Source organism: Antedon mediterranea, chromosome 3 (genome assembly GCF_964355755.1).
Source record: "Antedon mediterranea chromosome 3, ecAntMedi1.1, whole genome shotgun sequence".
Lineage (NCBI taxonomy): Eukaryota > Metazoa > Echinodermata > Crinoidea > Comatulida > Antedonidae > Antedon > Antedon mediterranea.
Genome location: NC_092672.1, coordinates 13,624,683 through 13,642,602, shown reverse-complemented (window position 1 = coordinate 13,642,602; position 17,920 = coordinate 13,624,683). Strand labels below are relative to the sequence as shown.

The 17,920-nt window shown below is 36.3% G+C and overlaps 1 non-coding gene and 1 pseudogene across 1 annotated transcript; both read left to right on the top strand.

Moving 5' to 3' along the window:
• Positions 1–11,098: 11,098 nt before the first annotated feature.
• LOC140045674 (U2 spliceosomal RNA) lies at positions 11,099–11,289 on the top strand. The gene has a single exon (XR_011844678.1). It is a non-coding gene; the product is annotated as a U2 spliceosomal RNA (small nuclear RNA).
• A 614-nt stretch (positions 11,290–11,903) lies between these two features.
• LOC140045676 (U2 spliceosomal RNA) lies at positions 11,904–12,110 on the top strand (annotated as a pseudogene).
• The last annotated feature ends 5,810 nt before the right edge of the window (positions 12,111–17,920 follow it).

Here is a 17,920-nt window from a genome sequence, read left to right as displayed (position 1 = left end):
TTATTAAATTATAATGTAGTGATTAAAGTCAAAGGTAAAAAAACATGGGTGTTTTGGAATATTTTGACAACAAATTCGCTTATGTATTCCTATCGATCACCAAGATTTCTATATAATTATGATATAAAAATTGTATTGTCCAGATCAATAGTTCAAATGGCAAAATAGGTGGTTTCAAAAGGCTTTTAGTATTTTTCTTTAACTACAGTGAATAGAGAGTTGGGCACACTGCTTAATTTAGGACAATTTTGAAGTCTCTACGGCCAGCAGTTGATGCGGTATTGAGATAACCCAAATTTAGGATCAAAGTTATAAATTTTGAAACCAATTTCGTATCCTATCGATCACCAAGATGTCTATAAAAATAAATATGCCTACGTCAATAGTTAATTCAACGGTCAAAATAGAAGGTTTCTAAAGGTTTTTGGTATTTTTCTTTCATTAAAGTATAAATAGAAAGTTGGGCATTCCGAATAATTTGGGACAACTTTGAAGTCTCTACGGCCAGTCGTTGATGAGATATTGAGATAATCCAAATTTAGGGTCAAAGTTCAAAACATGCATTTCCTGTCATTTTTTAAAAAACTTTTCCATTATAATGAATATAAATATGGGTCTTCTGAGTATTTTGACACCAATTTCGCTTATGTACTTCTATCGATCACCAAGATGTCTATAAAATTAAAATATGCTTAGGTCAATAGTTCAAAGGTCAGAATAGAAGGTTTCTAAAGGAATTTAGTATTTTTCTTTCATTAGAGTGAATAGAAAGTTGGGCAATCTGAATAATTTGGGACAACTTTGAACTCTCTACGGCCAGTCGTTGATGAGATATTGAGATAATCCAAATTTATGGTCAAAACAGGCATTTCCGGTCATTTTTTTAAAAACTTATCCATTACAGTGAATATAAATATTGGTCTTCTGAGTATTTTGACACCAAAATTGTTTACTTACACCTACTGGTTGTCAAAATATGGTAAATAATGTTAAGATGGCCGCCATTTTCAAAAATGGCCCAATCAGGTTGAAGCACAACGGGGAAACCCGGGGACTTTTAGTATGTTGTTCCAGACAACATTGGGGACCTATCCTGAAAAATTCAGCTTTAGCATATTTATTTCTACCTTTGGCCCTTTTTTTGTCTAATACTCCTGGACTATTTTCTTTGTGTTAGCTTGTTGAAAATAACCACTTTCTTATCAGTTTGCAGAGGGTGGTCAGATATTGGCGGTTTGCATCTGGAGTGATGTGTTTTTTTAGGTTATACATGTCAGGCGTTTTACATGAGGGTCGTTACATCTTGGCGGTTAACATCTGGAGTGATGTTTTTTTTTTAGGTTATACACGTCAGGCGTTTTACATGAGGGTCGTTACATCTTGGCGGTTTACATCTGGAGTGATGTTTTTTTTTTAGGTAATTATACACATCAGGCGTTGTACATGAGGGTGTTCAGATCTTGGCGGTTTACATCTGGAGTGATGTTTTTATTATGGGTATACACGTCAGGCGTTTTACATGAGGGTGGTTAGATCTTGGCGGTTTACATCTGGAGTGATGTTTTTTTTTAAGGTAATTATACACATCAGGCGTTGTACATGAGGGTGTTCAGATCTTGGCGGTTTACATCTGGAGTGATGTTTTTTTTATGGGTATACACGTCAGGCGTTTTACATGAGGGTCGTTAGATCTTGCCGGTTTACATCTGGAGTGATGTTTTTTTTTTAGGTTATACACATCAGGCGTTTTACATGAGGGTCGTTACATCTTGGCGGTTTACATCTGGAGTGATGTTTTTTTTATAGGTTATACACGTCAGGCGTTTTACATGAGGGTCGTTACATCTTGGCGGTTTACATCTGGAGTGATGTTTTTTTTTTAGGTAATTATACACATCAGGCGTTGTACATGAGGGTGTTCAGATCTTGGCGGTTTACATCTGGAGTGATGTTTTTTTTATGGGTATACACGTCAGGCATTTCCCAGGAGGGTAGTTAGATCTTGGCGGTTTATGTCAGGTTTAATGGTTTTTTTTAAAGGTATACACGTCAGGCGTTTTACATAAGGGATGGGTTTTTTTTAAAGGTATACACGTCAGTCGTTTCACATGAGGGTGGTTTAATCTTGCCGGTTTACATCTGGAGTGATGTATTTCTTAGGTTATACACGTCAGGCGTTTTACATGAGGGATGGGTTTTTTTAAAGGTATACACGTCAGTCGTTTCACATGAGGGTGGTTTAATCTTGCCGGTTTACATCTGGAGTGATGTATTTCTTAGGTTATACACGTCAGGCGTTTTACATGACAGTGCGTGGTCAGATCTTGGCGGTTTACATAGGGAGTAATGTTTTTTTTAAGGTTATACACGTCAGGCGTTTTACATGAGGGTGGTTAAATCTTGGTGGATTACATCTGGAGTGATGTTTTTTTTAAAGGGTATAAATGTCAGGCGTTTTACATGAGAGTGGTTAGATCTTGCCGGTTTACATCTGGCACGTCATGCGTTGTACAGGAGGGTGTTCAGATCTTGGCGGTTTACAACTGGAGTGATGTTTTTTTTATGGGTATACACGTCAGGCATTTCACAGGAGGGTGGTTAGATCTTGCCGTTTTATGTCAGGTTTATTGGTTTTTTTTTAAAGGTATACACGTCAGGCGTTTTGCATGAGGGCAGCCGTTTTACATGAGGGTCGTTAGATCTTGGCGGTTAACATCTGGAGTGATGTTTTTTTTTTAGGTTATACACATCAGGCATTGTACATGAGGGTGTTCAGATCTTGACGGTTTACATCTGGAGTGATGTTTTTTTATGGGTATACACGTCAGGCGTTTCGCATGAGGGTCGTTAGATCTTGGCGGTTTACATCTGGAGTGATGTTTTTTTTTCAGGTTATACACATCAGGCGTTGTACATGAGGGTGTTCAGATCTTGGCGGTTTACATCTGGAGTGATGTTTTTTTTTAAAGGGTATAAACGTCAGGCGTTTTACAGGAGGGTGGTTAGATCTTGGCGGTTTATGTCAGGATTAATGGGTTTTATTAAAGGTATGAGGGTGGTTATATCTTGTCGGTTAACATCTGGAGTGATGTTTTTTTTAAGGCTATAACCGTCAGGCGTTTACTGGCACGTCATGCGTTGTACATGAGGGTGTTCAGATCTTGGCGGTTTACAACTGGAGTGATGTTTTTTTTATGGGTATACACGTCAGGCATTTCACAGAAGGGTAGTTAGATCTTGCCGTTTTATGTCAGGTTTATTGTTTTTTTTTAAAGGTATACACGTCAGGCGTTTTGCATGAGGGCAGCCGTTTTACATGAGGGTCGTTAGATCTTGGCGGTTAACATCTGGAGTGATGTTTTTTTTGTAGGTTATACACATCAGGCATTGTACATGAGGGTGTTCAGATCTTGACGGTTTACATCTGGAGTGATGTTTTTTTTTTATGGGTATACACGTCAGCCGTTTCGCATGAGGGTCGTTAGATCTTGGCGGTTTACATCTGGAGTGATGTTTTTTTTTCAGGTTATACACATCAGGCGTTGTACATGAGGGTGTTCAGATCTTGGCGGTTTACATCTGGAGTGATGTTTTTTTTTTAAGGGTATAAACGTCAGGCGTTTTACAGGAGGGTGGTTAGATCTTGGAGGTTTATGTCAGGATTAATGGGTTTATTAAAGGTATGAGGGTGGTTATATCTTGTCGGTTAACATCTGGAGTGATGTTTTTCTTAAGGCTAATCAGAGTTATTGGATTGTTTCATTATGCTATTATTGAGAACAATTCGGACCAAGTGCATTTGTCCTTAGTAATGCAATCTTATTTCAATGCAATACAATGCTACTTAATTAATTTACAGTTTCCGTTCCCTGATCTTTGCTATTTCTTCAACATTTATAAACAACCTTATATTATTTGTTTTCCCTTATAATATGCACTGCAATTTGGAGATGTGATATTTTTCAGTGTTGGGTTATTGTGTATGAAGCATAAATGTGTTAAATGCAATCATCTGTTTAATGAATAAATGAAGTTACAACTTCCTGTTCAGACCTACGGAGTTATGCTTTCGTATTGTACGCGGGGTACAAGTCCATAGGTCTGAACCAGGAAAAGATTAGTGGAAGCCACCTCGTACGACACTGATATTTCGTACGCTACGAAAGCTCAAGGTATGAGTTCAGTGGACGTCGCTTACAATACGAAAGTCACGCATCGATGAATATGACCTAGGCTAGATATCTAGCCAATCAAATTACAATATCGCTACATCACATCGTGACATGTGCTCCTCATCGTATAGCCAAGCTGATCCATTTGTTGTGATCGGTGAACGTGCGAAAAAATCATACCTTTTGTTTGTTGTTACACTAGGTATACAGTATTATTATTATTAATATTATTATATTAATTAATTTAAAATGTCATCGAAGCGTGCGCATTGGCGAGAAACCGAAGTAAAATACCTTATTTCATTGTGGGGAAGCCCTGAGTTTAGAGATCGGTTGGAAGTGAAAAACTGGCGTAAAAGCACCGGCAACAAGATGTCTGTGTTCAACGAGATGGCGGACACGTTAGCAGATGGGCCATCCTCATAATAAAGAAGGATTTAAATTATATCCAAATGAAATTGAAGGGGTCGTCGTATAAAGCGGCGAAAGACCGAGTAAAATAAGTCTGGAGCCGGTGCAAGTACGGGATTTGAACATTTTTCTGCCATAAATGATATTTTAGGCCTAGACCAAATATAAACCCAAACCCCAAAACGATCGGCTGGTTGGTATGCCTGACAACCCGGGTGTCACGAAAGCTCAGACCACGAAAGCTCAGACCCCCTAAGACCTAAGATCACGAAAGCTAAGACCCAACACCTAAGATTACAAATACTAAGATATAGGCCTACTACAGCTTAAAAACAATACTATGTGAAGTACGCCCTCTATATGAACAGCGCCCTCTACGATAAAGTGCGCCACCTACGGTCGATAGAGGGCGCTATTTATGATGACGTCACTACATACAGTTGTAAAAAGCCCCCAAAACGTTCGTAGATGCACTAAATTAATTTGTAAGCTAGTCCACACTATCAAATTTCATTTGTTGCCAACATTGGACATGCCCAAATATAGTTACCATGTCTGTTATATTTATCACGACATCACACATTTTTTTCCAAAAATTTATTTAAATATCTGGATAAATTATCAATCACAGATAACATCCGGATTAATTATTCTGCTCACTCACCATGACCACTGCCGTAGCAGGTGAATGTTTTTCAATTGAGTTTAGGGCCACAACTGATTTGCTGCAGAACCTGATAATATCCTTAGTATATCTTAGAATTAGTTATTCACTATTTAAATAAAAAAGGGTTTACTTTAAAATTACATACCAATAACCATTACCACTTTACAGGGGAGAAAAAGTCAGCAGCCTTGCGTCTGCTTGTCCAAGGTCTAAACGTTGTCCACAACAACGAAAAAAATAACAACACTCAAGATAATCCTGATGACATGCTAGATGACACAACCAACAGTCAGCAAAAAGAGAAGCCAGTTCTGTTCATGACAAACACTCAATTCACATTCCACAAATTGCACCAAGTACAGTAGTAAGTACTGTTCCAAAACATATTTCATAGTTCCCTAAACAACCAAATTTGATGTGCTGGTACAACTCAACGTAAAATAATTACCCACCAAAGTGATGGGCATTTCAATTATTTCATAATTTATATTTAATTCTATAACCATAAATTGCAGTTGTAACTTACCACGTAAGCTACTAAAATGACTTTGAATCATACACTATACAGTTTGTACATGTTCAATACAAGGTATAAGTTCCTAATGTTGGTACAACAAAAATTCACCAAATTAGTATACACACTCTCCCCTGAGGTTGCCACATAAATAATGGCATATAGTACCACATGCCATTTGCCTACTGTACCATTAATACATGTCGTACAATAATTCATTGCCTGGCTCAAAATTCAAGCCATGATCATCTTGTGCACATAAATATCTCTCCATGCCCTTAACTGTCATTAGAATTAGTATTCTTCATTTATTTGAATACAATGTGGTTTCATACACACAACATGAACAGCAAAATTACCCACTTCATTGATTGTTCAGTCAGTACAGAATACAAGACATATTTACTCTACAACATGTCCACTAATGATATCAAAGATTATGTGTCTTATATTTTCCAATATGAGTTCCTCTCATACATTCTAACTTCAATTGAAATACATAGTTGTATTTGGATAGCATTAGCAGAAACTTGAACGTGTATAGTTTATAGATTTCTTTAAATTTTTGAAAAATTACATTGCAGATGAAAAACAACCGAGGAGAGGCTTTACTTCTCTATGACGAAATTGCATCATTATATGAGCAGCTTGAACACAGTGGTAGCAACCAGTCAGATCGGAAAATTATGTTGTCACTCAATGGCGGAGATGGTTGGTCTCGTGCATCACAGAATAGTGGCCATCAAGCCATGCCAAAAACACTCTTCAACTATACAGGTACAGTGTACATTTTGCTCGTAACAACATACATACCTTAGAAGGAACCCGACAACTACTAACTACATATTTGAATAACACACATACTATTCCAAAATTAGGTGTCATTAATTAAAGCCAGACTTATTATTTTGGAAAAATCCAACTGATAACTCCTATAGCGTGCAACAGGTGAATGCAAGCATATTGGAAATACTACAGTCTGTTTGAGTTATAACAACAACTACCATCAACTATATAGAAACATCTTCAAACCACATATTTATACACATTACAATAACATTAATCATTTTGGAATTTTTGTTTCAGGATATATGCAACCCACAATTGCAATTAAAATTGTTGCATCAAATTGATTTTGACGGATTCAATGACCGTCATTTGGCCATCTTATGCATTAAACGTCAACCAGTACTTTTTGAGGACATGGTTCCCCCACCCGCCAACACCACCACCTTGGGAGAAATCTTGGTGAAAATAAGGGCAGAACATCATCTGTACACCTTCAACAATGAGGCAACTGACAGATTTGCATCATTCTACAATGACATTGAGAGAAGAATGGAAGAGGTAAGTCAAAATCTCTTTTTTTCATCTATACTGTAATGAAAACAATTCTCGTGTATTTCATAAAAAATTATATACAGTATTTATAATTTGTTCAAAGACGCCAAGTTTTAACCCTTTTGGCAATCTGTCAACAGCATTGTAAGTGCTTCTTATTTACCAACAACTAATAACATCCTAAGAACATTGTCCATTTTCAGTTATTTTCAGTGTACATTTAGTTATGATTACGACCTTAATATTTTCAATATATTTTGTTTGCCTAACATAACATGCGATTATAGTCAAGGAAAATCATGCATATATAACCTACAATTAGATTACCTTCACTCTATGTTGCAATACTCTAACTTTCAACAACACAAGTTAATGTACAGCATTCAAAAAGCTTCAGCCTCTCGTTTCCTCACACTATACTGTACCCATGGTGTTTGAAAATACATTTTTCAATAACATTTATATTTTGTTAAACCTGTAGATGACAATGGCAGATGACCATAAGGGAGTTCTGGCTAAAGCTCAAGGGCAAGTTGCGCGCCTCGCCATGGTTTATCAAGCCATCTTCAATGCATGGTCAACGCCCGACGAAACAGACACCCATGCCTGAACGCCTATGGGTAAGCCAATTAACCCAAACAAGCACCGGGAAGGCTTTTACTAACCTGACAACAATCACTGACCAAACCATGAAACATGCCATAGCAACAGTTGAATACTGCATGGCAAAGAAATTTGCTATTATGCCAACCCCTACTACAAATTCCATAGAGAGGAATATGCAGGACAATATCTTTAGAAACATTGTCAATAAATATCCAGGCAAACTGGCGAAACTACTCACAAAGCTTTGTCCTGAAACACAGTACACAGCATCATGGATAGCTGGCCAGCATCTCATTCCACCAGCAAAACACTCTGCACAGGAACTTAACGACGAAGAGGATACACCTAGTAAGAAAAGGCCTAGGACAATTTATTCGACATTGAATGCAATCATCTTCTTGGAACAAGTTGCTGCATTAGGCTTCGGCGAGCTGAAGCATACAGGCACATCCAAACGCTTCAGCAAAACATCATTTAATGCTCTGAATGCTGACGCCAAAGGTATACTTCACCAACTAAATGTAACCGAGGTGGAGTACGAAGACAACTCATCACAACCCAAAAAGGCCAAGATGGCGTCCACCTCTTCTTATGTACCCACCATTCCTATTACCGCAGAATCGCCCATGTTTGTTCCTATATCAGTTAAATATTTATTGCATTTGTCAACATTAATTGTACTACTGTATTCAAATTCTTCTTACCCATTACAGTTTTTTATTTGACATAATCTCGTTTGTACATTGATTTCTGAATAACAGGGGTTGTCCAGGGTGAACATCTGTGTGTGTGTTTACCTCTGCATGATTTGATTGGGGTATGGGTATTACAGATTTTTATGAATTCATTACGCCAACTAATCCATGCAATATTTGTATTACTACCGTCAAATTCTTTTTACCCATTCCAGTTACTTGATTTCTCTCATTCCATAATTTCTTATGATTATTTTTATAGTTAAGACGAACTGTATCGTGATATACATGCTTTGCCTTGCTAATAGTATTTGTAAAGACATTTTGTAGATGCTTATATTAATTTTTTAGGTCCGGATTTACCAGTTTAATTTTTTATTTGACATAATCTCGTTAGAGGCCTACATTGATTTCTGAATTACAGGGGTTGTCCAGGGTGAACATCTGTGTGGGTGTTTAACTCTGCATGATTTGATTGGGGTATGGGTATTACAGATTTCTATGAATTCATTACGCCAACTAATCCATGCAATATTTGTATTACTACGGTCATCAATGCTATTTATAATATTGTTAATAATTACATCATTTAAACAACGTTCTTCACTAAACCTGTATAATTCCTAAAACTCACATTTTTATGGTCGTGCATTTTTTTGGAGCAATCATTTATTGAAGTATTTGAGCTCTGTTTCTTATACATTATGTGACTCATGATATTAAATCCTCCTGAAACATGTATTTGTACTGTACTTCATCTAATATCCATTACTTAATACTAATTTATGTGATTTATGTCTAACTTCAGGAATGATCTGAGGCTAGAAGAACGAATTTCTGTACACATAAAAAATAAACCAATGTTTTCCAAATAATTTAACCCCTAGGTTGATAACTAACAAAGAAATTATTGAAATTATGTTCTCACAATATATAGGTGTACTGTATCTACATATGCATGCTGCTGTAAGTGTTGAGAAGGATGGGGTTTGGCATGAAGTTTCTTCAATGGCTGCGTGTTTTGTACTGCAACCTATTTAGTGGTGCGATGGTTAATGGTTTTGTCTCTCGTTCATTTCCGTTAACTCGGGGGGTGAGGCAAGGTTGCCCGCTGTCTCCTTTGTTGTATGTTTTAAACATGGAAACATTGGCGTGCAGGATTCAAAGTTCCGAGTGCATTCAAAGAGTAACGCTCCCCGGAAGCGGGTGGAAAGCATGCAAGTTCATCCAATACGCAGATGACCTCACATGTATTAATTCGTCTCGTTCCTCTGTTATCTCTTTACTAAAATTATTAACGGCATTTGAGGGAGTCTCTGGTTCCCGATTTAATCTTTCGAAAACATGTGGTCTGTTATGGGGTGTGTGGCGCGGGTTATCTCGACTTCCTGGGGTGGAGTCAGTCCCGTGGTCTGTGAATTCTTTAACAGTTTGCGGGGTAGAGTTTGGGGCTCAAGATCCCGGCCTGGCTACGTGGGAGAAAGTTGTAGGGCGGTTCGAAACAACAGTTGAAAAATGGAAAAATAGGAAAATGTCTGTAATGGGTAGAATCCTGATTTTGAATTCTTTAGCGTTACCTATTGTGTTGTATGTAGCTCCCGTTTACGTTGCTCCTATGGCTTTGGTCAAGCGTATATATAAGTGCATGTTCTCCTTCGTGTGGAAGGGTGGTAGAGAAATGGTTTCACGGAAGACTTTATTTTTGCCGAAAAGTAAAGGTGGCTTGGGTCTGTTAGATCCGGTGGCGAAATGTGAAAGTATTCTAATTTCTTCCATGTCACAGGTGTGCAAAGGGGTGGAATGGTCTTTCTTTGGTGCCTTATGGTTAGGTCGGGTTCTTCATCGACTTGGGATTTTGGTGTGGGATAACAACCGTCCCCATGATATGGAACCTCCGATGGTATATGTCCATCTGGGGAAATTGTGTCAAGATTATTGGCTCCTATGCAAGAAACAAGTTGCTTGGCATCAGGTATCGAGTAAAGAGGTTTTTAATGCTAGATTAGAGGGGATCAGTCATGTGGCTTCGTGTGTGCGTTCACGTCCGGCCCAGGATTGGGATTTGGCTTTTAAGGCTCTATGGGTTAGTAGAATCCTTAACTGTAGTAGAGAAGTAGGATGGAAAGCGGTGCATAATTGTCTCCCGGTTGGAGAAGTTTTGAAACATCGCAGAATGTCGGTCAAGCGTTTTGACTGTCCTTGGTGTGGTGTTACTGAATCAATCCGTCACTGTCTTATGGACTGCTCGCATCTCGCTTTAGTTTGGCAGTGGGGGATGGAAGTGCTTAGTCGCTTCCACGGGTTGGATGTTTCAGTGTCTGAGAACCACTTGATATTTTTTTCTTTTAATGCGTCCGAGCAGCTTTTTTATGAATTGGCTGTGTTTTTTATTTCTGAGATTAAGTTTGTTATTTGGGAGGCTAGATGTCAGGCCTTGTTCCACAATGAATTTGTTTCGGAAGAAGGTCTTATTCTCATAGTCAAGAAAGTTCTAAAAAATCGTATTAATCTCGAGTTTGGTTTTTAAGTTGTAAATTAAGTCGATTTACTGCGGTGTCTGTTTTCTCGCATCTCGTTTTTGTTCAGTGTTTAGTTTTTAGAGGCAGGGAGGATCGTACCCTCACGTATTCCGGTCTGCCGTCGGCAGCCTGCCTGGGGTTGAACGCTTAGTGGTTATGTTCTGAGTTAGTTTATCCTTGTTTGCGTTCGCTCTAAATCAAAAAGGAGTATCTGTTCTTTTCAGCTTAATATCTGAAACGCTGCTCATCTAGTAGCTTCTATATTAAACTGATTTTTGAATTCAGGCCATGGAATAGGAGCTTGCTCCATCCTGGCCACGGGTTGACCTGGTATTGCAGTACATCCAGGATTGGCCCAACCTATCAAGATAATTTAAAAAAAATAGAATCTGTCACACGGTTTATTGTAAGTCTTCTGTATTTACGTAACAGGTTACATGTTGTTACGTCATACTTTTTCAATAGAGAAATAATTATTTATTTTTTCTGAATAAAATGTTACTGTAATTTCAGTTGATTGTTTAATTATTAAAATGCACAGAGAAACGAATGGGCGTATTTTCAATTTTTCTTAATGACGTAATTTATAGCCATGAAACGTATATTTTACTGTTTCGTCTTTGTTTTACGGTCCAACGCGATAAACCTTACGCTACTTACGTCACTGTATGTGTACTCTGTATTGTTATGTAAATTGACAACGTAGCGTAAGTGTTCTATAACGTTAACTGTGTTTTACGACCATCGAACGTAACACGTCATCAGTTTTGTTTAAAAAACAAAACTGATGACGTGTTACGTTTGACAGTTATTACAAATTAATTATATTATTCTATAATCTCTGTAAAAACGTTTACATTTTAAACGGTATGGCTAAACACATCGGTCGAATGTATGCATTGGCTACATTATATGTATCACACTGATTCGACAGCAAGTCGTCATTTGTTGGTACTAGTTGAGATTCGTTTAATTGTTATCGCTTCTCGGCCTTTTGGCTAAGATCATGTGTAGTATCTTTAAGCGGTTTTGCTGAGTTAAAGTGGACATTGTGTTTCCTGTTTCCGGCTTTTTTGGACGTCAACGTGGATATACATTTCATATATTACGAAGTAAGAGTTTCTCGTTTTATTTCTGACTGAGAGTTCCTCCTTACAATGCGGAGGCCCTCGTCGGTCAATCTCGACTACGGAGATAAGGCCGTTGTTGTGAAAAGAGTTTTCGATGATCTGAAGTTGGCTAAACTCAACTTGGAAGATGTGGCTGCTGTGCAAAGATTGTCGAATGGTTCGTTTGATGTGACATGGAAGAGCGCTTCTACAGCTAGACGGGCTGCTGCCGCCCTAGCCGACTTACCAAACAGGCCAGTGTTAAAGTTTTACGACAATCGGGTCGTTGTGACAATCGAATGTGAGGTGGATGATGGTGTCGTTAAACACATGTTATCCCGATATGGCGAAGTCACGGAATCGCGACGGCTTTTTTATAGTGATCAGCCTACGATTTTAAATGGAAATCGCCAGTATAGGATGGAATTGACTTGTGACATCCCGTCACAGATTCGCATCGGATCAAGGTACTGTTGGGTGCGATATTATGGACAGCCTAAAACGTGCCTGAGGTGTGGGATCGTTGGTCATCTGGTCCGAGACTGCTCGGAAAAGAAGTGTTCTAATTGCTTTCTTCTGGCTTTTTTGGACGTCTACGTGGATATAATATAATAATAATATTTATTTGGAACAACACTTTTTTAACAGTGGCACACATGCGTAGATGGTGCGTCCATACCAATTACAAAATTCAATACAAAAACAATGAAAAATAAAAACTGAAACGAAAATAAAACATATTTGAGATAATGACATAAAATTTGACTCGACGCTATTACAAAACTTATTTACAAACTAAAACTACACTAATATACAACTACTAATTTTGCAACAGCAATGGAAAAGAAAACACTTTTTTAAAAATAAAACAGTTCAAAGTTGTAATACAATTGCATTTCTTAATTTCCAAGCACGGCTTGTGTACATTTTACAATAACTGTCAAATACAGCATAAATGTTGAAGTGTTTGTAATTCTTCCATTCTAATACAATGTACTAACTTATTACAAATAAACAGGAAATGTTTAACATCTTCTTCACCTGACCCACAAACCTTACACTTGTCATTTAGATTATCAATGTTCCACTTATTTGTAATTTTTCCAAGTGATAAAGTGTTTGAACGAAGTTTAAATTTTAAACTTGAGCCATAAAAATCTGTTTTATCCAGTAGGTAAGGTTCTAGGCTAGGTGACTCTTTTATCAAAGAGTAATCAAGCAAAGATGATTTTCTTAATACTTCTTGTTTCCAAAAAGTAGAATACGATTGTTTAATTGTATTTTCAAATGGCTTGACCCAGTTTATATCAATATCAGTACCTGTACATATATCATTAAGAATGGCATTGAAATCGAACTTAATATAATCACAAGTTTTTTCAAATTCATTAATAAATTGGTACCTTGAATTAAAATTCTTATGTCTAATAATTGTGTTTAATATAAGTTTTGGCCAACGATACATTTCCATACACATAACATTTCTTATATATTTTGCTTTAAAAATATCCTGAGTTACTTTAATTGGTTGCCAACCTAGATCGCCATAAAGTGCCTCTTTTGCAGTGCTTCTACTCGCTTTAAGAATTGTTCGCGCCATTTGTAATTGAAGAGACTAAATCCTTTGTATGTCTTTAGTATTTGTATTGACACATACAGCACAAGCATAGTTAATAGTCGGAAGGCCGATACTTCTCCAAAGGATATCTCCATATACAACACGATCATCAAAATTGTTGAGTCTATCTATAATAGATTTAATGTACGCAATGATCCTATTGCCCTTTTTAATAACTTGATTGATGTGGAAATTGTCTTTTAGATTTCTAGAAATGTATACACCAAGATACTTATATGTTTCAACTTCAGATATAAAAGTATCCCCCAATTTCCAATGTTTTTCGCTATTCAGATTCTGGCCTATTATCAAAACATTTGACTTTTCACTATTAAAATTAAATTTCCATTTTTTAGCAAATAAGGATACTAAATCTAACATTTTATTGAGTTCTTTTTCGCTATCTGCTAAAAGTACGATATCGTCGGCCCAAAAAAGGCTACCAAGGCAGATATCGTGTATGCGCACACCCAACGCGTGTTCTTGTAATAATTTAGTGAGTTCGTTCATTATTATGCAAAACAGGGTTGGGGAAAGGACACACCCTTGCTTAACACCTTCTTCTATATCAAAAGACTGTGTTTCAATGTCACCAAATCTTACTTGCCCCTTAACATTGTCGTACAAGCTACTTATAATATTCCATAATCTACCACGAATTCCAATATTCCATATTGCCATTAGCAATCCATCTCTCCATACGCTATCAAATGCTTTTTTAATGTCAGGGAATGCTAAGTAAGTCTTCTTGCCTTCCGCAAGTCGGCAACTAGCAATGTTTTTAAGAGTGAAAATGTGGTCTTCACATCTTCGGTGGGGTCTAAACCCTCCCTGAACTTCTGAAAGGGTATTGTTTTCTTCTAAGAAGTCGGAAACTGTGTAATGTACAACTCTATTGAATATTTTAGAAACGCAAGATGTTAAAGATATTCCTCTAAAGTTATTTAGGTCCCTTCTATCACCCTTTTTATATATTGGTACAACAATGCTACTATTCCATTCCGACGGTACTTTTTCAAGACTAACAATTTTTTTGAATAGTGATAACATTAATCTATTTAAAATCGTCCCACCGTTTTTAAGTAATTCGTTAGATATATTGTCAGAACCAGCAGATTTGTTGTTTTTTATTGGTAGATAGCAGATTTAACTATATCTAATGTGAGTTTAATGTCAACTATTGATTTAGTGCTATCCTCAACATTTTGCCTACAGTCATTATTTATTTTAAGGTTATTAACGAAATTGACTGTCTCTATATAATCTTTACCATACTCGGAATTTAAATTTCTATTCATCTTTCCTAGTGTACTCCAAGACAAGATAAGATAAGGTCAGAAAGCGATAAAACGCATAGTGATACCGGACCGACAGACAGACCGACCAACCGACCGACATAGTGAACTATAGAGTCGCTTCCACGCGACTTAATGGCTGTTGGCCTTGTTTATTTCAAGTGTTGAGTGTTGATGTGACGTGGAAGACCGCTTCTACAGCTAGACGGGCTGCTGCCGCCCTAGCCGACTTACCAAACAGGCCAGTGTTAAAGTTTTACGACAATCGGGTCGTTGTGACATGAATCTTGTTTGTCGAATGTGAGGTGGATGATGGTGTGGTTAAACCAGGGAAGAGTTAACGACCCGATTAGTTTAAGGAGTAGGATTAATTTACGTATTATATAGTATTAGTATAACATTAGTAAGTTAATTAGCTACTGTGCATAAATTAGATTACATGTTATTGTCGTGTAGTGTCAGTATCTCATTTTATCTTGGGTTTTTAGACTAGCCCACAAATACTAAATATTCCAGGTCTTTTTAACCAATTCTTTTTAGAATGAACCAGTATCACATCACGTGTGGTGTATTTAAGAAGCCATTGAAGGTTGAGAATAGCGCTACTTTGCCCATTTTAAAAGAGAAAATAATACAGTTATTCGACATTAATCAACATATCAAAGCAATACAAATGTATGATAAAAGTTGGGAAGACTGGATCGATATTGAAAATGAAAACCTTCCACCAACAATGGCGAAACTTCAAGTCAAGTAATAGAAAGCAAAGGACAATTCTCTGATGATCAGCCGTTAAGTTCTATGAGGTACAGTAAAAAATGTTCATCTCTGTACAATTTCTTATTACTTTAGCTCAGTGCAGATGAATTATAAAAGTCTACTGTAGTCTGTTGAATGTTTTGCTTAATAATTTTATATATATATTTATAATATTTCAGTGCTTTTTTATTTTCACTTTCTAACAGTAGTTCAACTGATCCTAAACCATCAAGTGAAGTGCCTTTTGTTTCCAACTCTACCTGTAAGTGGCCTTCACCTTACCATGTGCCTCTATTTTCTTATGATGTTGCAACTATTTTGAATAAAATAAAATAAAATAATAAAATCCTTAAATTAATGGAATAACTTAAATTCAAGTTCTACAAAATAAAAATGGGTTGTCAATATTTATAAAAAATCATGACATTTTTTTTTATAGGTGACTCAGGCATATGTTTCATCAACCATATTTTTCTTTCAAACCACCATGTCCTAAATTACTTAGTATAAAACATTTATTTTAATCTGAAGCCTGACTTTATGTTGTTTACTCTTTTGCTTTAGGTATCCAACTACAGCACAATACACAGAAGTAGCAAGGGCATTGGTGACAAAGTTTCCGATTTTGAAAGACAAGGCTGGAAACTCAACTGGATGTAAGAATATAATGTTTCAATTAATTTATTAACAAGATAAAGATACCATGTTCACAAAAGGTCTATTAATGTCACGTCTGCCACAATATGAATTTAAAAACCAATATTTCTTTCATCTTAAATAGGATACCTGGAAAGAGTCTTTAAAAAACAAATTCAAGCATGAACGGGCACCACTATTGGAAAATGAAGAAGTACTTAAAAGAAAAAAAACTTTTGGACAACAGTAGAAAAGCAATGCATCAAGACAATGTTGAACAACCTATTGTATAATATGTCAAGCGTGATGTCGTTTATAACATAAGATTATGTTATGCTGTCCACAATAAATTAGGCACACAGAAAAATTTCCAAATTGTTATTTATAAATCCAAAAAAAGTAGGTTTGGTTTATAATCTGATTCCAGCAGTTACCCCTATTTGACATTTCAGAAAAGCAAGTATTCAAAAACATATTTCAGACTTGGCAGATATGTCAAGGAAAAGAAATCCCGACAAAAGTGTTATGAATGACAAACTAGAGAGAACCAAGCAGTTTAGGTTAAAGTTTCTACCTGAAAACACAGTAAAAGACAGTGTGGAAAAGTTCCCTGTTCTTTTGATAGAAAGTCAGGTAATAAATAAATAAATAAGTTTATGTCAAATGTAATTTGAGTGTAAACTTTTTCAATGTATTACATCCCACAGCTTGTTTCATAAGAAGCAAACATATTTTTTTTGTATTTTGGCAAAGAAGGGACTGTGCAGTGAAAGTTGACAGTAATCTATAGGCCACAAATTTCATTGCATAAATTGTTTTTTAATATTTTTAAATAGAGGGTATTGCCGTTAAATACTAGCATCTCGTCTTTATCTGTACAATACATGTTTACATTATCCAGATTATTAAAGAAATTGAAAGGTGCTATGGGGCCAGGAATATCTACATCAACCTAAGAGCCACAATGTATACTGCAAGAAAAAAGATTTTGACGTTCGGAGAAAAGGCAAAACAAGGTCGAGATCTTTTAGAACAATACAAAAAACATATCAGTGATTGTGTATGATAAAGAAAAAAAAGTTAAAGATGACTGAGAAAATAAAAATATTGAAATTTATTTATCTGTATGACAGAAGCAATTTATGGGCTCCAGGGTAACATCTTCAAGAAACATAGGCCCACTATTGACCTTCGTCTGTGAAAACATGCATATAATATGCGTGTAAAGTAAGAAGGGTTTTGTATAAACACAGCCCATGATAACATTCAACTAACCATATTTAGATTTGTATATGTCTATAATTTGATGGTGCATGCCTACCCTTAAAAATATCAAATTACTAAATTATTACTTTTAATTTTTTAGAAGTAACTATCACAGTGTGTTGCCTGTTACTCCCAATTTTGCTTGGGGAGGATCCAAAACATCTATACTGTATCAATAAGGTAATTATCTGTAACCTTATTAAAATTATCATAGCACCCATATGAAGTACAATTGTATAGACTATGACTTCAAAAAGAAAACATTTTGAAAGCCCTATGAATAGACGTTAATCGTATTGATGTTTCTTGCAT